The sequence below is a fragment of the Hemicordylus capensis genome, chromosome 5 (genome assembly GCF_027244095.1).
Source record: "Hemicordylus capensis ecotype Gifberg chromosome 5, rHemCap1.1.pri, whole genome shotgun sequence".
NCBI classification, from domain to species: domain Eukaryota; kingdom Metazoa; phylum Chordata; class Lepidosauria; order Squamata; family Cordylidae; genus Hemicordylus; species Hemicordylus capensis.
In genome coordinates, this window is record NC_069661.1 from 116,924,115 (window position 1) to 116,948,418 (window position 24,304).

Sequence of the window (24,304 nt, forward strand, 5' to 3'; positions counted from 1 at the left end):
GCTCCCCTCCCCATGCACTCCCCCTGTCTGAATTCAACATAAGTGCTGGCCTCCTCTCTGCAGTCTGCGAGACTGCAGAGAGGAGGAGGAGCTGGCTCTCAGACTTCCTCCTTTGATTGATGGACAGCCACATCAGCCAATCAAAATGGAGAGAGGGAAGAGCGTCCTTCCCTCAACTCCAGGCCCAGGGAAGGCTGCCTCCATGTCTGCATTTGGACATAATGGAGGCAGCAGCAAGCCAGAGGCCCGAGCAGTGAACCTCACTTCAAACTGAAGGTTCAAATTGGAGTTTGGTGAGTGAACCCTTGGTTTGACTTAAGGGTCCAAACTGTGGTTTCACGCATTCGGACACACAGTTACATGAACCTCAACCACATGTAACTCCGGTTTCGTGCAATGTCCAAATGCGGCCTCAGTTTATTTTTGTAGTGGAGCATACACATTCTCCTCCACTGTGTATTTAATATAACACGTGAGACACTCACTCCAAGTGGCACTCCGAGTGAGGGCCAGTTCTTTTTCTTCTCTGTAATCAAAATCTCTATGAAACTATGAGGCCATTTACACGAGCAGCCCTGCCCAGGCTTTGGCAGCCCTACTTGGGTAAAGCTGCTCATGTGAAATGCTGGGATCGAGGCCAATCCCAGCACTGCCTCCCCCAACAGCCCGAGGCTTTTTCCTGGTTTAAATTGTGTAGAGTCGGGCGCCTAGAGCACCCGACTCACGGGGAATCTCTCAATGAACTACACTGCTTGCATAGTGCATTTTGGGATTCCTGGAGGCCAGGCCTCCACTGATCTATGCTGCTTGGAGCAGCACGGATCTTGTGGTGTATGCCGGCACACCAAAAAGGAGATCAGCTGTCCTCTAGGGGAAAGGTAGGTTCATCCCTGCCTTCTCCCCCTCCCCACCCCTGTTATGGTTCTGTGAATGAACTTTATGATTGTTACTCTGCCAACGTTTCCAATTTCTTTGCTCTATTTTCTAGTCTTCAGGGTGGTGGTGTAGCAAATGTCACCAAATATAAGCATTTTTTCCCCCTGTGATATCTGCCTTGGCACTTTCATGGCAACTTTGAACCTTCTAAAGACAATGAATCCATCCCAACATTTCTTCAGTTCTTCTGCAATATTTATTCCAAACTCAAAGCTCAAAAAAACTAACAGCATCAGTGCTTCAAGAGAAGATGTATTGATTGTCTAGCTATCTTTATTTCAGATAACCACAAAGGCTGTGTAAAAGACATACCACAAACATTTGCAAGATAATCTGAGGTCCAGAATGTCTAGTTTTAGATTAGAATTTATGGGGTTTCGTCTGTCAACAGAAGTGACAGATTACAGCAGCCAATTCCTCTCCCAACAAACAATATATTAAAGAGTCAGGGGTTACATGTTCATCTATCTCTATTTCTGTATTCCACACTTGCTATAATTGTAATTAATTTTGGCGACTTTGGAAATAAAATTTAAAAAATTGATTTCAGCCTGAAGACAAATGGATTTCATTTGGAAAGCCTTGACTGGGGGCATCCTTTGAACTGACCTCAGTTTAAAAAAAGACAAGGCCAGTAACATAATTTCTGCTTATTCCTGTTATACTATTGGACATCCTAATTTATGACTTAATGCAAACCCCAAACATCTGGGTTTGTCCTGAGTAACCCAATGTTGAAACTGATATTCAATAAAGATCCCAATGAATTATTTAATATGAAAATGTTATTTTTTTTAAAGTGAAATTTACCCTCATGAAATTATTTTATCTGCTAACTTGGCAAAGAGGCACCTTTTAAAAGGGGTGATTCTCTTTATTTAGCAGAGAGAGAGTAACTGGCCTTATCCACCCCCAGCACAGTACTTCCAGTGACTGTTGCTGGTGTGTGTCTTATGTTTCTTTTTAGATTGTGAGCCCTTTGGGGACAAGGATCCATCCATCTTATTTATTATTTCTCTGTGTAAACCACGCTGACCCATTTGTGGAAGGGTGGTATAGAAATCAAATTATTATTGTTTCTTGTTTACACAGTCAGACAGGTGTTATTGACTGGTTTGTTTTATCCAGACATCGAGTCCTTCCCAAGGACCTGGGATGGCTGAATTTTATTGTCAGTTGTTATAGATATTGTCGCAAAATATAGGCTGTTCCCAGTAAAGCTGCTTTTTGTAATTGGCTGATGGTGATTTCTGTGGCCCCTATGGTGTTGAGGTGCTCTTCAAGGTCTTTTGGAACTGCACCCAGGGCGCCAATTACCACTGGGATTACTTTCGTCTTTTTCTGCCACAGCCTTTCAATTTCAATTTGTAGATCTTTGTATTTGGTGATTTTTTTCTATTTCTTTTTCTTCTATTCTGCTATCCCCTGGTATTGCTATGTCGATTATTTTAACTTGTTTTTCTTTCTTCTCGACTACAGTTATATCTGGTGTATTGTGTGGCAGATGTTTGTCTGTTTGTAGTCGGAAGTCCCATAATATTTTTACAACTTCATTTTCTTCAACTTTTTCAATTTTATGGTCCCACCAATGTTTGGCTACAGGTAGCTTGTATTTTTTGCAGATGTTCCAGTGTATCATCCCTGCTACTTTGTCATGCCATTGTTTGTAGTCAGTCTGTGCGATGATGATGATGATGATGATGATGATGATGAATCTGTTATGGATTTTGATTTAAGAACATGGACATTTTTCTCTTGGCGGAAGTTTTGGCTGTAAGGAAATTTAAAAAAACAGGACACTATCCTATTGGACACAACCAAACATTCTTCAGATTTGGTTTTTGCTTGAGAAATAGTGGCTTTGGTGTGCAAACTCTCTCCCCCTTTTTCCTGGCTGTTTCTGAGTGTTCCAAGATATTGTTTCCCCTTTTGCTTCTGCTTTGGTGACTGGGTGAAGGGAGTTGAGTTAATCTCTCCCAGCCAGGTTCTTGGCACTACATCAGTGAAGCCCTGATGTTTAGGAAGCTGGTATCACAATGGTCTATTTGAATACCATTGTACTTTCCAGATTCCCTATGTGATAGAGTACCAGCTCTGAGAATCAGTACCTACCTAAGCTGGCAAGGATGATCTCAGACTTGGGGATCTTCAGAGTTTGGAGCCTGTGTACCTTCAGGACCGCCACTCCGGTCCAACTTTGAACAACCCTGTGAAGCCGTCTCAGGTGGGCCTTCTCAGAGTTCCAGGCCCAGGGGAGGTACGTGGGTCCCGGACTCGTGGGAGTGCCTTCTCTGTTGCAGCCCCCTCCTTATGGAACACCTTGCCTCCTGAGATTCATAATGCCCCCTCTCTTCCGTCCTTTAAGAAGCTTCGGAAAACATACCTATTTTTCCAGACTTTTAGTTTTTGTGTGTGTGTTTGCTGCTGTTATTTTAATTTATGTAAACTGCATCTAGTCTAAGGAAGTCAGGCAGTCAATATATTTGCTTAATTAATTAGTTAATTAAATGAGGATCCCAAACTTTTGTTTCTGAGGCATCATTCTGAGGCATCATTCTGAGGCATCATTCTGTGGTTGGGGCAGCTAAGCTCAGGATTTCATGTCCACTATGACAACCATGAGGCTATCCCAGAATATCATAAGTCCTACACATGTGTTAGGTAATTCACTTGATTTGGTGAATTGGCCTTACTGGAGCAGACAGTAAGGCTATGCAGAGAACCTAAGCAGCTGGCTGGCGGGCAAGTAGGAGGGTGGGGGGGGGTGGCAGGGATGGACCTACCTTCCCTCCCAGGCAACTGCCAAGCTCCTCTTCAGTACACTGCCGCACATCCACACAATCTGCCCACATGGTCCATAAGGAGAAGTGCGGACCTCTGGAGGCAGGGACTCATATTTCTGGCCTCCAGGAATCCCTCAATGCACCATGTGATGAATGCAGTGCATTCGGGGATTCCAGTGCATCCACACAGCCCAAGCATACATACAGCTTGTGCACCCAGGTTAAGGGCGTTTTTGCACCCTTAACCCTGGCTAAAGACCAGGGTTAAAGGTTGGGCTACCCTCAAGGGCAGCAACGGTATCTGGCTCAATCCCAGCAATGCAGATGGGCAGCCAAATCCAGGTATAGCCTTAGTATCAAAATGACCTGGGAGTGGGGGAGGTGTCAACAGTGCAGATTACTATCTGTTGAGATTTAGCATTTCAGTGAATTTTAGGCCACATTTACATGTAGCATGGAACCATGGGTCCAATGGACCTGCAGTTCCGCTGCCCACTCCCCGCCCAACTCTCCTGTCTGAATTCGGATGTAGGAACATAGGAAGCTGCCATATACTGAGTCAGACCAATGGTCTATCTAGCTCAGTATTGTCTATGCAGACTGGCAGTGGTTTCTCCAAGGTTGCAGAGAGGAATCTCTCTCAGTCCTGTCTTGGAGAAGCCAGGGAGGGAACTTGAAACCTTAACTCCTCCCTGAACAGGCTCTCTGCAGTCAGGAAGACTGCAGTCAGAAAGACTGCAGAGAGGAGGGAGAACTGCCTGTGCAGGCTTCCTTTTTGCACACAGGACAGCCCACACAGCCAGAGAGAGGGAAGAGCTTCTTCCTTCAACTCTGGTTCCAGACAGGCGAGCCTGCAGTTCTGCATTCGCACGTAATGCAGGCTGCAGCAAACCTCAGGTTGGAGCGGCAAAACTCACTACATACAACCCAAGGGTTCAAAAAGGAGTTTGGAGAGCAAAACCATGGGTTGCTCTCCACATGTAACCAGAGTTTCACTGGAGTGTCCTGCATTTGGATGTACAGGTTTGGTAACCTCTGGCCCCTTAAACTCCATTTTTACATTATATGTGAATATGGCCTAACCTGCAGAAAGGGAGAAATTCTTGTTTGGTCCATGCCCACAAACTGATGGATCTGGATGGTTGCAAGCATGACTTGTCCCTTAGCTAAGCAGGGTCTACCCTAGTTACACATGAATGGGAGACTTGATGTGTGAGCACTGTGAGATATTCCCCTTAGGGGATGGAGCCACTCTGGGAAGAGCAGACGGTTCCAAGTTTCCACCCTGGCATCTCCAAGATAGGGCTGAGAGAGATTCCTGCCTACAACCTTGGAGAAGCCGCTGCCAGTCTGTGAAGACAATACTGAGCTAGATGGACCTGACTCAGTATATGGCAGCATCCTGTGTTCATAGTTGACATGGCATTCCTGTCAACACCCTGGTCAGTCTCTGAAATGTGGTAGTGATTTATTTGGTTGCCATGTTCACTAGTAAATGTCCTCTCCAACAGATTAGAAATGACAGAGCTCTCTGGTATTCGGGGAATGATGAAACACATGGAATAACTACTAGAATGCAAATGAAGAAAATCTTTGGGGCATATCTGACCAAACACAAGTTCGGGCCCATTTGAAGGTCATGAAGGTGATAATGACAGCAAAGAAAAATTACTTCCTCCACCACCACTGCATCCATACAGTTCCATTCAGTATTATATCCATCCACTGGGCTCTGAAGTCTTTCTCCTTTAGAGCATGCCATAGGCCTTAATAGCCCTAGGTAAAGTGTGCCGTCGAGTCAGTTTCAACTCCTGGCAACCACAGAGCCATAGGTTCTCTTTGGTAGAATACAGGAGGAGTTTTCCATTGCCTCCTCCTGTGCAGTATGAGATGATGCTTTTCAGAATCTTCCTATATCGCTGCTGCCCGATATAGGTGTTTCCCATATCCTGGGAAACAGACCAGCGGGGATTCTAACTGGCAACTTCTGGCTTGCTAATCAAGTCATTTCCCCACTGCACCATTAGGTGTTAATAGCACTGCTCCTTCCTTTTACAAAAAGTCTTTAGACTGAACCTTTAGGCCAATGGTTTTCAAACTGAGTGCCTAGAAAATGTAGGATTTCTTAGACATTGCTTCCTAAGTGTTCTATACAATGACTAATTTTTCTGGAATACTTTTCGTTCGAACTATAATCTGAAATACCCTTAAATACACTTGGTTCCCCTGAAATACACAGTCACAGAGGAGTAGTGGAGCACATTCTCCAATGCAATATCAGTTAATGAAGGGTGAGGGCAAAGCTTAGGCCCTTCTGGCCAAATCAAGATGACCCAAACAAGAACTGTGTGAAGGACCTGGGAGGAGTTGCATTTCCCCTGCAAAAGCTCACGTCTTCTAAGAAAAACCTGTTCCACAAATTGAGAACTACCATTTTCATTTTCTGATTGCCTTCCACCATACATCTAACAATTTGAACTCTTGCTCCATAATTTTGCTAGGAAATTACTAGAGGACTGAATTGTACTGTGGCGAGTAAAGAATATTTTCCACGATTCTCATGATTGACGGCTACTGATTATGTTCTGTTTCTCTTAATAACATCCTGAAACCTGCTATGTTCAAGACCATCTTCTTTAATGTATGTGAAAACTACCGAATGATAAAATTATGGAAAGCAGTTTTACAGAGTTGGAGGTGTTGCCATCTGTTTTTAATATAAGATATCTCCTCCAGGAATGCTAACTATAAAGGAAACCTACAAAAATATGTATTATTTAGTAACAGAGTGCATAGCACATGAGCTGCAGGATTAGTTCAATGACTTGCAATTAACTGCCCATTTTCCATCTTACCTTCATGTGAAGACGGTATTAATATTATCTCAAATGCATCTCCTATTCAATCCCCTTGTTGGAAAAATAATGGGTGTTGGCTTGGAAACAAAAGGAATACAGTTCCTCTCTGACATTTGCATTGTAAGTCATCCAAGAATTCAAGTTTCCTCCCCCTCTGCATAACTAGTAAGAATTTTCTTGATAAACAAACCTGTTGAGAGGCCCAGCATTAACACTAAGTGGATTATTTCTGTTTGGTTCCAAAAATGGAGAAATGGGAGGAGGGAAGCAGAGAGGCTAAGTAATCCTCTTTTGATCTAAAGGTGGCTGATCTTCAGATTTCCAAGTGAAATTTGCGGTTGGGGTTGGGTTACCAACAAAAATGACTCCTTAAATCTTATTGACTTGGATCAAGGAAAAACAAAGTTGTAAAGCATCAACTCCTGGTTCCAAATGAGTTCCTGAGGTCTAATATTTGTCATCTCTCCCCTTCAGCTCTATTATGGGAGATACCTATGGATCTGAGAAACAGTGCATCTGAGGTCCAGACAGGGTTGGCACTCTGTGACTCAGCCAGGTGCTTGAGCCGGTTCCATGACCTCTCATAGCCTCAAAGGCTTTAATACTCAAAATAATGAATGGAAGAAAAAGGCTCAGAGAGACTTACGTTCAAAGCTGGCTCTTTCTTTTCCAAGCTATCTGTTCTCTTATGGGCAAAATTTCAAACCATGTGTACCTGCAAAAGAAAATATTTATAATATTGTGCAACAGTACCAACAGCAAAGTTTTGGGGCTGTGTTTTTGTCATCCTGAGATGTATTCTGAGATTGGAAGCCATGACATTTAACAAGGGCTTAGGATGTTTCCACATAGTCTCCATGGCCAGTGTGCCAAAGGGACTGTGTGGAAACATGCTACATAATCCAGCTAAAGTCAGTATTTTAAAATGCCCAGTGATTTCAATGGAAGTGTTAAGCACACAAAATGGATGGGGCTTATGTGTACTTTATGACAGAAGCAACAGCTCCCAACATTCTTGTTTTGTTTCCTTTGTCAATGAGTATGAAAAAGGACATCATAATGAAAGGTTCACTACAAATTGCAAGTCTATTAATCATTTTAAAATTCTTTAAGAAGAGGTGTGATAGAAATGTTACCTACTAATTAATAAAAATTGTGTGTCATCAAATGCATCATCAGTGATGCTCTTACAATATTTTTAATATTTTAAACATTTCAGGATTTCTTCTTCTTTTACCTTCTGATCAGGCCAAGGAATTAAAAAAATGTAGAATAGTAGTAGGAAAAACTACTGATAACTAAGTGAAATTAATGGGAATTAATTTAGTCATGACTAAATTTCATTCTATTGCTTTTAATAGAACATGCAGCCCAATACTGTGCATTTTTATTGAAAGTAAATCCTACTGAATTCCATCTAACTTGCTCTCTAGTATGTCTGCATAGGACTGCTGTCTTAAGCACAATTAATCTCTGGTACATTGTGAGGCTATGCTTATGCACACTCTAACCCAGGCTAGGGAAGCCCAGCCTGAGTTAGGCTGCATGTGAGAAGCACCTCGCCCCACTTTTCAGCTTGGTTCTTAGCCAGGGTTAAGGGCTTGAGCAAGCCTTTAACCTGGGCTATGGGCTACGGGATCGTGTGATTGCCTTGGCTATGTTTAGTCAATTGTTATGTGATAATCATGTGAAGATATATTTAGCAGAGCTGCTTTCTTAGATGTCTGCTTTGAAGGTTAAAGGGATAATTAACTTTTAATCATTTTGATCCACTCATTTATGGCCAATCATACTGGGTGATTTGCTATTAAACGTTCAGTGGTAACAGAACAGAACATGATGTTGAGTACAGAAAGCCAATCTACTTTTCTTCAGGCCACATTAAAGGCACAAACTAAACTGGACCCACTGTATTTATTTTTGTTGGTTGGTTTGATGGCTCATATGTTTTTGTCATCACTATTTGCTCTTAGAATTTATTGAGAGAGGGAAATTTAGACTGTAAATTCCTGATTACACGACCACTTCTGGTGTTACCATACTAGAGGTGGTTCTGAGGTTAGACTAAGGATGTGTAACCCTTCCCCCAAAGAAACTTTGCTGTCCCACATGTTGTTGATCAGTTGGCACTGCTGCACACATGGAAGCCAACCCTGACCGTATAGTGCAAGAGCACAGTTGAAGAACTACTTAAAATAGCAGGCCCACACTTATGCAACCCTTACTTACATTGGAAACAATGTAAGTCCCACTGAGCAAGTGTAGCCATGCTGTTTTATGTAGCTGTGCAACTGTGCTCTTGTGGAACACCGTTGGTGCTGGCTTCCATGTGCACAGCAGTGCCAACTAATTGAGAACACCAGTGTTGCCTTGCTCACCATCTGGGCCAAAAAATCTTTGTCATATCTCTGGGGGAGGACAAGGGGACTGAACCAAAGGGGCAGGCTCTTTTCTGCTTATCTTGAGCTCCACCATTCATGTCCCTGGGTCCCATTGCTTTGGTCCCTGAGCCGATATCCTTGGTGCCTTACAGTTACATCAAAGATTTGTAATAGGGCTACAAATCAATTAATAGTTTGTAGGTGATTAATATATTTATATTCATTTGCATATTACCAAAATCTCAGTACAGATGCCTTTTTGGGGTACTGAAGGAACTGTTAGAGAAGGTGAAGTTTAAAAAACAAATATTGTTGCTCATGTAATGAGCAAAAACCACCTTTAATAGTTTCTTTGTTCACCTTCTTTTGCAATAACACATCAGAATCAAAATAGCTTCAAAAATAAATATGTGCCTTAAACCTCATGACAGAACAAGTTCACTGATAGAGTCAAGTTGCCCCCCCCCAAATTTACCAGTAAAAACTTCAGCTTCTGATTAAATCAGCTAAAGCACATGGCCTTTATTTATTTATTAGTTGTTTTTTTTAATGGACACCATCCTTGCTAACTGAGCAAAGAGGCACCTTCTAAAAGTGGTGATTCTCTGTATTTAGCAGAGTGGCCCTATCCATCTCCAGCACAGCATCCCTCCAGTCACTGTTGCTGGTGTGCAACAGTCTTATGGATTGTGAGTCCTTTGGGGACAGGGAGCCATTTTATTCATTCATTCATTCATTCATTCATATCTGTGTAAACCGCTTTGAGAACTATTGTTGAAAAGTGGTATATAAATCTTTGCCATATTCGTATTTGTAAGTCAGCTCACAAATAAATAAAAACAATTCAAAATATCAGTATACATTAAGAACAAATTAAGAGAGCAAACAACAACAATGTTTAAAGCCTGCAAATATAAATTAGAGGAAAGCTGCTATCAAAAGTGAAGGCAATTAAAAGAAGGACAGAAGCCAAATAATGAATTGTGAGAAGGCATTCCGGATGGGATACCACTCAGAAATATTCCTCTTTCCAATCGCCATTCACTTATTCTCCAAAGGTGGACTGGAGAGTAAGTAAAGGTCCTTGGATGAAGACATAATTGATATGGGCAGGCTTATATGGGAATCTAGTCCATTTAGGATTTTATAAGTCAAAATTGGCACTTCAAATTATTTCTGAAAGCAAACTAGAAGCCAGTGCAGATCTTTGGAATTATGTTCCTATGGCATGTCCTGTTAAATAAACTGACTGCTGTCATTTGGACCAGCTGAAGTTTCCAAATAGTTTTTAAATGCATCTTTGAAAGAGACTAAACATTTAGGCAGTATAGAAATGTAAAGTAAAATGTGCCGTCAAGTCGATTTCAGCACCTGGCACCCACAGAGCCCTGTGGTTTTCTTTGGTAGAATACAGGAGGGGCTTACCATTGCCTCCTCCCATGCAGTATGAGATGATGCCTTTCAGCATCTTCCTCTTTTGCTGCTGCCCAGCGGGGATTCGAACCAGCAATCTTCTGCTTGTTAGTCAAGCATTTCCTCACTGCGCCACTTAAGGTGACTATAGAAATGTAATTATAGAAATGTAATAAATAAATAAAATCTCCAAGTATCATGCATTACAGCAATCCAGAATGGATGTTATCAGGGCCTAGAGGACTGTAGTAAGATTATATTTTGCCAGAAGAGGGCTGGCACAACTATCATATCAGTCAAAGACAGTGAAAGGCACTTTGTGCTATGGATGCCAGCTGAGCATGCCCAGCAAAGCTGTATTTAAAAGCATCTCCAAGCTGTGCATCTGATCTTTTAGGAGCTGATCTGAGTGCAACTGCACCTAGTCCTGGATGAATACTATGTTCGTGATCTGATAGAACACCAGCCAACAGCAGATCCGGTTTGGGCTTCAGTTTATCAGTTTACGTCCAGCCTATTTCAGACTCCAAGTTACTATTCAAGACATTTCCCTGGCTCAGGTGCAAAGCAGAAGTAGAGTTAGGTGCCGTTTGCATATTGATGACACCTTACTCCCTAGACAGCCTCACCCAGTCGCTTCATGGATATGATACAGCATGAGAAACAAGATAATTTATGTAACTACACACAGATTTTAGTCCAAAACAGTTACAGTGTGAAATATGTAGAGCCCATGCACACACTTATCTATGGATGGATGGGAAACAAACTACACAGGCCAGTGGGTACTATGCACATGGTTCCTCTCCAACATCAGGGTCAGTGTATGAATAGCTACTCTCTCAAAGGAGCTGAAATCCTGTCAGTCACCTAGTTGGAGGGAAGCAGCATGGCTAGATTCTATCAAACAGCTGATTAGTGAGCTTTCCACGTGCATGGCTGGATCAGAGCCACGTGGGGCTCTTCACTAAATGTGGAGACATTTGGATATTGTGGGTATAAAACTCATCTTAAACCTAAATGAGGACTCTGCTTTAATGTTTTATTGTGGGAAGGGGGAAAAGAAGGCGCAAAATCTTAATTTTTAACTCAGAACATAAAGTAATATACTATCTCATTGGCAAAGCAATTTCTTTCAGGCAATTTGCTGCGGTTGATCTCAATCTGGAATGAAAGTCATTCTTGCTTCTTAATATAACACTTCCTGAAAATGTTCCTTTGATAACCTGTTCACTATATTTTTCACTGTGATGTTAAAAAACAGATTTTTCACAACACTGATGCCCTTTTAAAATTTGATTCTGTCCAAAAAAAAAATTTAAATCACCATTATGCACTCTGTGAAAAGGTCAAAATGGAATTTGATCCTAATTCTGTAGATATCAGTCTTCTGAATAAAGTTGTATATGTGAGCCTTGCTCCCTTGAAATGTTGAGATCAAGACTATGGATCTCCAAGGGGTCTGCAGATGTGGATCACCTGATTAGAGCTTCGTGTTAACATAAGAACATAAGAACTGACCTGCTGGATCAGGCCCAAGCCCCATCTAGTCCAGCATCTAGTTTTGCACAGTGCCAACCAGATGCCTCTGGAAAGCCCACAGGCAAGAGCTAGAGGGCATGCCCTCTCTCTTGCTATTACTCCCCTGCAACTGGTGTTGAGAGTCATCTTGCCTCTGAGGCTGGAGGTGGCCTATAGCCCTCAGACTAGTAGCTATTGATAGACTTGTCCTACATGAATTTATCTAAACCCCTCTTAAAGCCATCCAGTCTGTTGGCTGTCACTACTTCCTGTGGCAGAGCATTCCACAAGTTAATTATGAGTTGTGTGAAAAAGTACTTCCTTTTGGAAGTCGAAGTTTCCCCCCGAAGTGGATTGACTTTTGAAATCACCACATAAGCCCCATTCAGGTGTTCTCCAGCTGGGTAGAATGTACCCAAATACAGAGGGAATGGGAGCACGTCAGCTAGCCATGTTCCCTGGTGCTGACATGCTTCATAACCACACAACCTGCTTTCCCTGAAATCTGCACGTGTCTGCAGAGACAAACACTGGATCCAGGGAGAATATATATCCCCAGGGGTGCACCTAGGTAATTTTGGTGCCCGGACCTATAGGGCTTCAGAGTACCCCCCCCCCCACGAGTTTTTTTTTAAAGCCTCCCCGGAAGCATGCCACCACTGTCATTGATTGATTGATTGATTTCAATAATTCTAGCCACCATGTGTGTGGCTTGGGTGGGTGGGAGCCAAGCAGGCCTCCCCTATCCCTGTGGTGGCAGCGGCAGGCGAAGCAGCCCCAGCAGCCCTTGAGAACTGTGAGGCGCTCCAGCATGCCTGCACAGTTGGAACAGAGTGTTGTAAGCCCCAACATCGTGGGCTTGCGACACTCTATTCCAACTGCACAGGCACGCTGGAGCGCCTTGCAGTTCTCAAGAGCCCCTGGGCCGAATGGCCAGGCCTGCTCAGTTCACCCCCACTTCCCGGCCACGCACATGGCAGCTAGAATTATTGAAGTCTTCAGCTCCACAGGGTAGTGGCAAGGGGGGAGTGGGGTGGGGTGGTGGCAGGAGGGCCCCCTGGGCCTTTGGCGGCCCACATGGACCTTGGAGGCCACAGACCAGGGCCTCAAGGTCCAGAGTAAGAGCACCTCTGTTTATCCCCCCCACCCCATGTTAGTGGCCAGCTTTCCAAATCATGGGGCGGGTGGAGGTGGACTCTTTCCAGATTCAGTACTCTGTTCCTTACACTGTACCCAGCTGGAGACACCTGAATAGGGCTACTCTTGGAATCAAATCAACTAAGCTGTCTGAAGGAATCACATGTGTGATTGTATGCACAGCCAATGTTTGTATCATCCTTCCCCCCCCCCCGCCGCCTTTGTCCAACAAGCACTGGAAATGGTTTAATGAACTAAATTCCCTTCAAGGAACCAATTCTCACTTGGTTCCTGCCACCCACTGCACATTGTCAAAACTGATTAGATGAATTTACCTGCTGTCCCTAGCAACAGTCTCGACAAAAGGACTCGAAGAGTCCTGTTTCCTGTGCCACCAACAAAACATGGAGTTCCACTTCTCCACCACAGTCATCATAGGCACAACTGGAACCTGTTGTTACAGGTAACTATTCATGACCAGTTACTCTAGCATCCAATGTCTGCAGGACCCTGATCCTTGCCAGGGCCTTGGTTGGCACCAATGAAGGAATTTTGTGTTCTGGGTCTCCCTCTGTCCCTATTTCTGGGCTCTCTCTGAGAAGTTCATGCTTGGCTGACGCTGACTTGTTGGCTGATTCTTCCATATTTTGGCTCTTTGCCATTTCTCATCTCCCTATAGGCTGCTGCAACTCTCTGCTTTTGTGTTTTCTCAGCAACAGGTAGAGGGAAGAAGCACTGCACTTTCCTCACAGGAGTTCTGGCTAGCAGAGGTGAGTATTAATCTTTGACACATTGCCTTCTCCTTGGCACCATTCCACCATTCATCTTTATCTTGTTTGATCCTCCATGCTTGACAGAAATGATATTGTGCGACAGAAATGGCCTAGATATTATCTTCATAGATATATATATTTAAAAGTATACTTACTGTTGCTTGTTTCACCTTTTTTCCTCAAATACAGACTTTGAAAACTGAAAGCAGGACTGTAACTGAAATCTGAACACAACAGCTTCACAATGCCTGTTTTCTACACTGGCCAGAGCTCCAAATAGGAAGAAATAATGAAGAAAGAACAACCCCACACCAAAATGAGATGGGTTATTACTGAGGATGGGTTGCAAATTATTAGTAGCATATGGGTGTGACCATGCTCTTCAGTTTCACAAACTGGCCCTCTTTTTTGATTTCAAGGTTTATTTATTTTATTTAAATACATTTATATACCACTGTTAACAAAAAGTCTCAAGGCTGTTCACAGTCAAACGAAACAGTCAAAAGGTTTAAAACAGTTTTTTAAAGGGGTTTGGCATCCTTTAATGATATTCTGGCAGTTAATGGTGGGTAATAGGCTGATTAATGGGATTTAACAGCTGGTGACTATTCCAAGCCACTGGAATCTCTGTCACACCCTACTGCCAGGGTGTAGGCAAAAAATGGTGTGGCAAGAAAGAAATAGCATTACATTTGGAATGCACAGAAGAAAGGAAATATAGCCTGTGCTTAGAGCTTGTTGGCAAAGGTTGCTATAATGGTATTTTGATGCCTGAGGAAGAAAATCCACATGGTTAAAAAATATAATAATAAATATATCATCAAAAATTTGCTGTCTTTTAATAGTAGCCCTCAGTCTGTCATGTGGGATAGGTCACTTCACCCTGCTTCCCACTGGCCCTCTATGAGGTTCCTGAATAGCAATAATACATCATTTAAGATTTGGGTAATCAGATGATAAGAACAGCTCTACCGGATCAGGCTTATCTAGTCCAGCATCCTGTTTCACACAGTGGCTTACCAGATGCCTCTGCGCAGCCCACAGGCAAGAGCTGAGGGCATGCCCTCTCTCCTCCTGTTGCTCATGCAACTGGTATTGAGAGGCATCATGCCTCTGAGTGGAGATGGCCCATGCCACCAGATTAGTAGCCATTGATAGACCTGTCTTCCATGAATTTGTCTAAGCCCTTTTTAAAGCCACCCAAACTGGTGACCATCACTACATCCCATTGCAAAAAAAAAATTCCATAGATTAATTATGCACTGTGTGAAAAAGTACTTCTTGTCGGTCTTAAAATTCCCAACCTTCAGTTTCATGAAATGACCCCTGGTTCTAGTGTTGTGAGAGAGGGAGAAAAATTTCTCTCTGCCCACTCTCTCCATTCCATGCATAATTTTATAGACCTCCATCATGTCTCCCTTTAGTTGCCTCTTTTCCAAAGTAAAGAGCCCCAGATGCTATAGCCTAGTTTCATAAGGAAGGTGATCCAGGTAGGGATGTGCACAAACTGGTTCGGAGGCCCTTTTATGGGCCTTCAAACCAGTTTGAACCCCTGCTGGCTCAAAGGTTCAACGGTGGGGGTTGGCTTTAAGGGTGGAAGTGGGTGCACTCCCCCCCCCCACGTTTCCCCCACTGGTGCGCGAGTCCTTAAAATCCTGTCAGGGGGGGGCAGCGTACCTCCCTGCCGCCCTGTGCGACCATTTACCAGATGTACCCAGAAGTAGGAACAGTGACTGTGCACGTCACGCTCATATGCGAACACATCAGGTGCATGTGTGTGACAGGTGCATGGAAATGAGTGATGCACGCAGTCACCGTACCTACTTCCGAGTACATCCAGTAAACAGTGGCACAGGGTAGCAGGGAGGTACGCTGCTGCCCCAATGGGCTCTTAAGGACTCACACACTGCCAGGGGAAACTCAGTGGGGGGGGGGTAAGTGTACCCAGCCCCACCCTTAAAGCCATTCCCCCTGCAATTGTCAAACCGGCCCCCGCCGGTTCTGTGCACATCCCTAGCTTTAGGCCTCTGATCATTTTGGTTGCCCTCTTCTGCACCTTTCCCAGTTCTACAATATCCTTCTTCATGGTGACCAAAATTATATGCAGTGCTTCAGATATGGCCGCACCATAGATTTTTATAAGGGCATTATAATATTAGCATTTTCCCCCTTCCTAATGATCCCTAGGATGGAATTGGCCTTTTTCACAGCTCCCGTGCACTGAATCAACACTTTCAATGAGCTGTCCACCACGACCCCAAGATCTCTCTCCTGGTCAAGCATCGACAGCTTAGATCCTATCAGCGTATATGTGAAATTGGGGGGGGGGGTTTTGCCCCAAATGCACTACTATTGCCTGAAAGTATGCTTGCTTTCCCTCTGCTTAACTCACACAATTATAAACAACTAGTTTCTTGTAAGAGCACCATAATCTCCCCAGGAATCTCTCTTCACAAGGTAACTGGCACTATCAGAAGCTGGAACGTCCTCTCAGATAAGGGAGGTGCATGAAACAATATGCTAGAACAAAGCAGGTGAAAATTAACTGGTGCAGATGGACCGGAATATTTAGCATAATCTGTGAAGCAGTATGCAGCATTTGAAAAGCTTGGAGACATAAAGTGTTTTGTTTTAACAAAAATGCTGATAGAAGGGGAGAAATGCCCCAGTGAGCAGCTAGGTGGATTCTTCCTTTAATGCAGTGGTGGAACAAGAGAAGCTGAGGGGCCGTCATCTTTAGAATGAAATAAATCAGAGACGTATCGCAGAAAATGATGCATCACATGTCTAAGTAATGATGAATTATAGCTCTTTATAAAGGCCCATAGTAATAAAAAGAAGTGACCTTGAACAGTAACGATGACAGTCCACCCAGGAGTGCCTATTTTATTCCAACCGTGAGAGCCGTTCTCTTGTAACCTTATCATCCTAAGCTTTCATAGATCCCTGCTGGAAAGAATTTGAAGGACACAGAACTGAAAACTGAAGGCAGTTCCTTCTTGCAGTCTCATGTAACTGCCAACTTCCTTCTCCACACAGACTCTCATGTCAAAACATTCATTTCTGTCATGCACAAATAAGAGTTTTTGTCTAACAGCATTACAGGATTGCAGATTGTTTACTAGATCAAGGGAATAGACTTCCTAAAGCCATCCCAAATCACAAAGATATTGTAGTAGAGTGGCATCAGATCTCTCCACAGATATTCTCCAGTATCAATTTTCAGGTTGAAAGAAGCAATTTTGATGTAAATATTTCCTAAAAAATACTTTTTTTGTGTGCAGTGGTGATAACATTGCTTTTTTGCATATGTATTTGTGCTTATTATACAGGCACAGACATCCCTGTATAGTTAAGACAAGAAGTAAAGAAAATGTACCTGAAACGATTTACTTTAAAAAGTATGCATGACTACATAGGCACATAGGAAACTCCTTCATACCGAATTATACCTTTGGTCCATCTAGCTCAATACTGAGGCTGTTCTCACAACATGAGCTGCCTGGGTTACCCTAGGCAGCTTGTGTTGTCTGGAACGCCAGGAGCGGAGGGATCCCTGCTGCTCCAGAAGAGGGTAGTCTGACTTTTTGACCCAGTGGTTTACCAAGCTTAAATGAACCAGTGGATCGTTTAACCTCAGGAGGTGATCATGTGAATAATCGCCACTAGGGATGAGCATGAGCCTGTTAGGCACTTCCTTTTTACAAGTGCCAAACAGGCTCAAAGGCCGGCATATGAGATGTCTCGGAGGGCAGAGAGGGGTACCTTTAAGATGCAGGTAAGGAGCTCCTTACCTGCTCACCCCCGCCCCACTAGTGCTCATTTTAGGAAACAGTTGGGTGGGGCTGCAGCACTGCTTCCTGTAGTCCTGCGTGGCATCATTATACATGTGGCTGGGGCGCATGCATACTGGGGGAAGGAGGACCACACCAAGCACGGCAGCTGCCCTAATGTGAGCAGCCACAGTGCTTGTGGCACAAGGCCCTCTGGGATGAAGGAGGGGGAAGTCCTTCCACTCCCAGTGTTCACCTTCGCCGCCATTTGTGTGTGATGCCAGAGGCAAAGATGGCTGCCACTCATCTGCCATGGCAGGCAGGCAAGTTCCTTCCTTCCCTGCAGCCCTCCTGAGTGGCAGCTGGAGGTTGTGTGCATGACCTCACTGTCTACACTGACAGGAAAAAAGCTCTCCAGGATATCAGACATGAGTTTTTCCCAGACATACCTACAAATGCCAGGTACTGAAACTGGCATTGGCTGCATAATTCCATTGTCTGCATAACTCAGAGACAGTATGCTTTTGAATTCCAGTTGCAGGAGAGAAATGCTGGGAAATGGAGTATGCTTTCTCCTCCTGCTCATGAGCTTCCAAGAGGCCCACTGTGCAAAACGGGATGCAGGACTAAATAGGCCTTTGGCTTAATCCAGCAGGTCTCTTCTTATGTTCTTATCTCATGCAGGAATGTAACAGGCAGTCTGCTTTAAGGATAGGGAAATTTGTTAAGGATCTACATCCTTACATGTTTTAATCAGACCGAATGCAGAGATTGGGTAGAATTATCCATCTCCAGCAGAAAATAGTTGGAGGGAGAAAATGCCAAAGCAGTGAGAATGCAGAGACACCACAGAGACATCACAGGAAGTGAATGTCCTCTGTGAATTGGTACTTTGGGCTTATAGGAATCTTGATTAATATAATTTATTTATCATGAGAAAACAACAGTTCAAATACAGTTTGGGAATTACTTGTTTAGAGTGACCTTTCCCTCCCACCTCTAATTTTAATAATACATATAAAATAATATTACTAGATACCCATAATTATACTTAGAAGCAATCAATCTCTTGACAATCCTACTTGGTTCGAATCACCAATACAGGGAATGGCTGGACGGTCCATAATTTGCTAAGATAAAAGTGGTAACCCTAGCACTCGGATACTGTGAGCCACCACGCCAAACACAGCCCACGAGCTGAATGAGACACATGTTTTTCAGTAGCAATGTTCCTGATGTTTGTTCTTACCTGCTTTTAGAATATGGATTTTCCCAGCTTGGATGTATAACAAATTGAACATTGACTGAAAAGTTGTGTACTATTAGTTTCAGTCCAGTTTGCATCCAAGTCCTTGAGACTAACCACAGTTCATACGGAGAAGGGAGAACACGCACACCCCACAAAGGTTGCTTTTAAGGCTCTAGGGAACTGTGGGCAAGCCTAGGCAATCCTAATGATCCTAACTGTAGGATCTGCAGCAGAAGCAGAAGCTTTTTATTCACTGCCTTATGCCATCCTCCTAGCCCCAATGGCTCACATATTGCAGTGTCCCAAGGGCAGTTTTCACATCACCCGCACTGCTGAGGGCATTTTTTTAAATGATGTTGTTGTGCAAGATTGGTGTTTTGCAAATGCCTAAAATTGTGCAAATGCAGTTGTGTGACATTACAGCTATTATTATTTTTCAAATGCCCTCAGCAGCACGAACAGTGCAGAAACCGCCTGCTGGACACTGAGTGGTATGTGGACACTGCTCTTAACTTCCTTACCCTACTGGAAAGTATACTTATGAGATTCAGCTCTCTCTCTGTGTGTGTGTGTGTGTGTGTGTGTGTGTGTGTGTGTGTGTGTGTGTGTGTGCACCCTTATCAACTTTTCAATGCCTGGACCAATTTGAACCAAATTTGATACAGTTGTAGGGACACTTCAGTGGCACAGTTTGTGATGATGTCATCCATCTCAAATCAAGATGGCAGACACATGAACATTTGAGGCAGAACTGCAGATCAATTTGAACCAAATTTGGTATAGCTGTAGAGACACATAGGGACACCTCAGCAGTGGAGTTTGTGATGATGTCATCTACCCCAATTCAATTTGGTGGACGTGTGAAAATTTGAGGTGCAAATGGGCTAACGTGAATTGTCTAACTAGTTTGGACCAAATTTGATACAGTTTTAGTAGACTCTGCCTCAATGGTGTAGTTTGTGATGATGTCATTTACCCCAGTTCAAGATGGTGGATGCATGAACATTTGAGATGCAAGTAGGCTAACATGTGAAGACAGTAATTATGAATTAAGATGATAGTGAAAGGAAAGTGGGAAGATTAGTTCTTACCAGAACTTGTAGTGCCAACACTGTTCTTCCACAAGGCCCCTATGTTAAATGCAAATTAGATGCTTTTACTCTTATAGATGTAATAGAAGTATCTTCAAGACCACGGTTTTAGGGGGGAAGTTCAGACAGAAAATATCAGCAATTAAACATTTGAAATGTATCTTATGCCAAAACAAACGTTTATTTGTTTTAGTAAGAATGTATGTGTTCACCAAGCACAGTTTTTGGCATTACCATCAGGTAAAGAAATCAGCCAGATAAGCTGTGAAAAACAAATAGATTTTTGATGGGCAGTTAAAACTGATAAGGAAATTTGATGAAGGATGCCAACATTATGACCCAAGAGAAAACTCTTGGGAAAAGTTCAACTTTTCCCAAAAAAAGGTTATCTGAGAACCTTTATAAATAGTGAACCAATTCCAAATTGAGTGGAAGGGCATTGAGCTTTGCTTGCCTTTAGTCATAAGTGGACCAGGCATAAGTGAACCTAGTTTAAAAAACAGCTTGGTGCAAGAAAGACAAGGTGACAGCCACACCATGACAGATCCCCCTGGTGATCCAGGAGGAGGGACTGAGCTATTCAATAGTTGCCACAGATCTAGGTAAGTTTGACTTTCAAAAAATCATTAAATGACAGTAAATATTTGTAAAGAAAACTACACCAGCACATCTCAGATGTTTGAATGAAAACTAGAAAAAGCTTACAGTCAGTTTAATGATGGGTATCTATAGCAGCGTTTCTAATGAGAAGATGATTTGAAATAGTCCAAAATGTTAATTGTATATTATTACCTTAAATTGTTCCTGTTCATTTCACTAGCTGTGAGCATCCATTACAGCTAATTAATGTAACGGATATGCCCTATTCATAATTACTTTTTTCACATTGTAATGATCATAAATGTTGAGAATTTTGGTCATCAGTCAATCATTCATGCTTGTCAGATTTTTCCCCCCTAATAGAACATTTCACACACTCATTATTCCCAATAGGTTTTTTGAAAATGTTATTAGTCATGTACAGCTCTTTGGGGATAGTCTCACCATTTAGAAGCATACCATTTAGAAGCATACAACGACAAACCTATTCTGTGCTTAATTTTAGGAAAATAAAATTAATAGCCTCCAATTATATGTGCAGCACACTCTCCTGTGCTTTGGGTTTAGTTTTCTAAGAGCCTGGCAGAGAACAACCAAAAGCTATCACCTCAGATCAGGCCAATTCAAACTGGAGAATATTTGAAGGGCAAGTTGTAAAGTACAGAGCAAAATGCAATATGTTCAGCAAAGACAATGTTCTGCCAAATTTATCAAGACCATATATTTATTCATTTATGAGTGCTATACTACTCAGCCCTCAGGAACAAATTCATACAAATGGAAATGATGTTTGGAAGGAGGGGAGAGACATGAATAACACTCCCATTCCTTCTCTGCATCTGGTCTGCTGCACAAGACGCCATCAGCACAGAGCCACTGAAGGCTCCTTGTTTGGCCTGCAGCCCTCCTTCCATCGCTAGAGGGCTATGGATCATGGCAGCCAAGTCCTGGCACAGTTCAGTCTGTACCAAGCAGCACTATGACAGGCTAGCATCCTCTGATGCTCTAACATCAGAACAGATTGCTAACCAGTAGCACCCTCATAATTGACTGCTGATATGCAATTCAGTTTGTGGTTTGATGCTTGATGTGCAATTATGTGCTATATTTGACAGCATCTAATAATTGGTAAAGGTAAAGTGTGCCATTGAGTCAATGTCGACTCCTGGTGACCACAGACCCTTGTGGTTGTCTTTGGTAGAATACAGGAGGGGTTTACCATTGCATCCTCCCACGGAGTATGAGATGGGAGAGGAGAGCTGGTCTGGGAGAGGAGAGCTGGTCTTGTGGTAGCAAGCATGACTTGCCCCCATAGCTAAGCAGGGTCTGCCCTGGTTGCATATGAATGGGAGACTTGATGTGTGAGCACTGCAAGATATTCCCCTCAGGGGATGAAGCTGCTCTGGGAAGGTTTCAAGTTCCCTCCCTGGCTTCTCCAAGATAGGGCTGAGAGAAATTCCTGCCTGCAACCTTGGAGAAGCCACTGCCAGTCTGTGAAGACAATACTGAGCTAGATAGACCAATGGTCTGACTCGGTATATGGCAGTTTCCTATGTTCCTATGATGCCTTTCAGCATCTTCCTATATCGCTGCTGCCCGATATAGGTGTTTCCCATAGTCTGGGAAACATACCAGCAGGGATTCAAACCGCCTACCTCTGGCTTGATAATCAAGTCATTTCCCCGCTGCGCCATTAGGTGGCTACATAATGTTATTTAGTATATGACATTTGATAGGCAGTTTGCAAAGTTGTTTAATATTTCATAGGTTATCATCTTTCAGATTTCATGCTTGCCAAAGCAATCAAGAGATACTCTCCACAGAAAAGTAATGGACTCAAATTTTCAAGTGAAATTTCACATTCAAAATGCAAATTTTAATAATAACATTTTTTTAACTGCACAAAATAAGAGATTTGAGCCAATTTTGAATACTTACCAATATTTGTCTCGGCTCTAAGCTTGAAGCTAACAGGGTAACCTGCCCCTATTAGTGGGCATCCAATTTCCCTGGCCATTAGGTCTCTCATTGACACCACCGTACTGGCTCACTCACTCATGCTCTTCCTCTTCCCTCCACCAACTTGTCCACTTTTGTCTCCTTCTGAAATAGAGAAAACAATGTAGAGAAGTCTGGTGCAGGGGTGGGGGAGCAAAAACTGGAGCATCTACACAAGTGATGGCCGTGAGAGAGAGTCCAGCCAGAAAAGGTGAATGACCACTGCCTGCTACAGAGTGCACGTGATGAGCCATACCCTGACCTGAGGGAGGGGCTCAGTGTCTCTGGGACATTGCTAGTGGGGGGGGGAGTGGTCTCTGCTCAAAACTGGAGAGGTTAACAACAATGCGGAGCAATGTTATCAAGAAATATGTATTTATTTCAACTTCCCTTTATTTAACCTTTGCTGCCACCACCAAGCTCTTCTTGCTTAGGTTTGTGTCCTGACAACCCCTTTGTAGTATAGCTGAGGGTTGCAAGGGGAGAAAATATAACTCACTGGACAATGAGTGAACTTTAAAATAAAACAAAGGCAGGTTTATTTATGTACAAGCAGCGTAAAGGTTTCTCTCTCTGCTAAAGCAGGGATTTACACTCTTGATGGTTACTATAACAACAATAGCAAGACTTGGTTACAGTATATATAAGGTATGATGTAAGGTTTTATGACAACTTAGACTGGCAGACACTCTACACAGTGTATATGTTCAGATAGACAGTTTGACGGAGGTAGCCACAGTTGGATCATCTACCTATAGACACCAATCCTGTCCTACTCAGTCCCTCCCTGGAACCCCATCTCCCAAGAGATCCTCTCTCTAGCCCTGTTACTATAACAACAGACACCCATCTCCTGGCTTTTCTAAGCCCTATCTATCTTTGGCTCTTTCCAGCCCTATCTGAAACTCTGAGCTTGCAGCTGGTCAGTTTAACTGCCACTCTCCACTCCATTCTAAAGCCACTCCCACCTGGAGGGCAGTTCCTTGAGCTTCAGAAGATGATTGACAGCTCTGGTGCTGCTGCCAACCATCACAGTGCATCACTGAGGGAAAGTAGGGTAGTGATCAGCGCTGAGCTTCTATGTCAGGGAATAGGGTGTTGATATGGGTGACTTGGGGCAGGGTTAGCAACTTGGGGGGGGGGAGCAAAGTGACAGAAGGCAGCAGTGGCGATAAAGTTCGTTGGAAGCAGTCAGAAGGTGGTGATGCCTGAGGCAATATTGGGGCCTGCACTCACCAAGTGGCACAGTTTATTGTAGTTATTGTCAGGGCTGCCTTTCATATTGTGCAGCAGCCCCAGCAGGTCCCTAACACTGACATGGGGTGTGCACAAAAATGGGTTGCCCGGTTCGATTCTAATCTGGACTGGACTCGAACCAGACTGGGCATGTTCAATTTTGCACACGCCCCAACACACACACACACACACACCTGGCTCGGTGCAGTTTTGACCCAGCTCGGGGATTCTAAATGTTGGGTTTTTTTAAGGGAGCGGGGAGAGGGCTGGAAAGGCCCCAAAACAGGCCTTAATGGCCCAAAGAAGACTGGGGGAGGCCAGAGGGGGGAGGGGGAAGCTTCTGAGACACCCCCCTTCCATGGCTGTGGCAGCACCCCCTGGAGGGATGACCTGGATCAAGTGGTGAGTTTAAATTTTTTTTAAAAAAAATCAATTAGAACCCCTGAGCCAGCCTGGGCTCGAGATCAAGCCATCAAACAGGCCTGGTTCGATGGTGAACCAGCTCAATCTCATACCAGTTAGCACGTCTCTAGCACTGACATTCTACACACTGAC

General features: G+C 43.4%; 2 long non-coding RNA genes across 5 annotated transcripts in view; one reads left to right on the top strand and one right to left on the bottom strand.

Annotated features, from left to right (window-relative positions):
- Positions 1-23,427, bottom strand: part of LOC128325833 (uncharacterized) — a 40,486-nt gene extending 17,059 nt beyond the window's left edge. For 2 of the 4 annotated variants that reach the window (XR_008307663.1, XR_008307661.1), the window contains exons 1-4: positions 23,266-23,427; positions 22,454-22,618; positions 19,916-19,954; positions 7,224-7,292 (exon numbers count right to left, since the gene is read on the bottom strand). This is a non-coding gene — a long non-coding RNA (uncharacterized LOC128325833). The remainder of the gene's footprint in view (positions 1-7,223; positions 7,293-19,915; positions 19,955-22,453; positions 22,619-23,265) is intronic. The other 2 variants (XR_008307664.1, XR_008307662.1) reach the window with 1 other exon arrangement.
- On the top strand, positions 188-14,598 carry LOC128325834 (uncharacterized). Its single transcript, XR_008307665.1, has 3 exons — positions 188-293; positions 13,743-13,799; positions 13,992-14,598. It is a non-coding gene; the product is annotated as an uncharacterized LOC128325834 (long non-coding RNA).
- Positions 23,428-24,304: the final 877 nt, after the last annotated feature.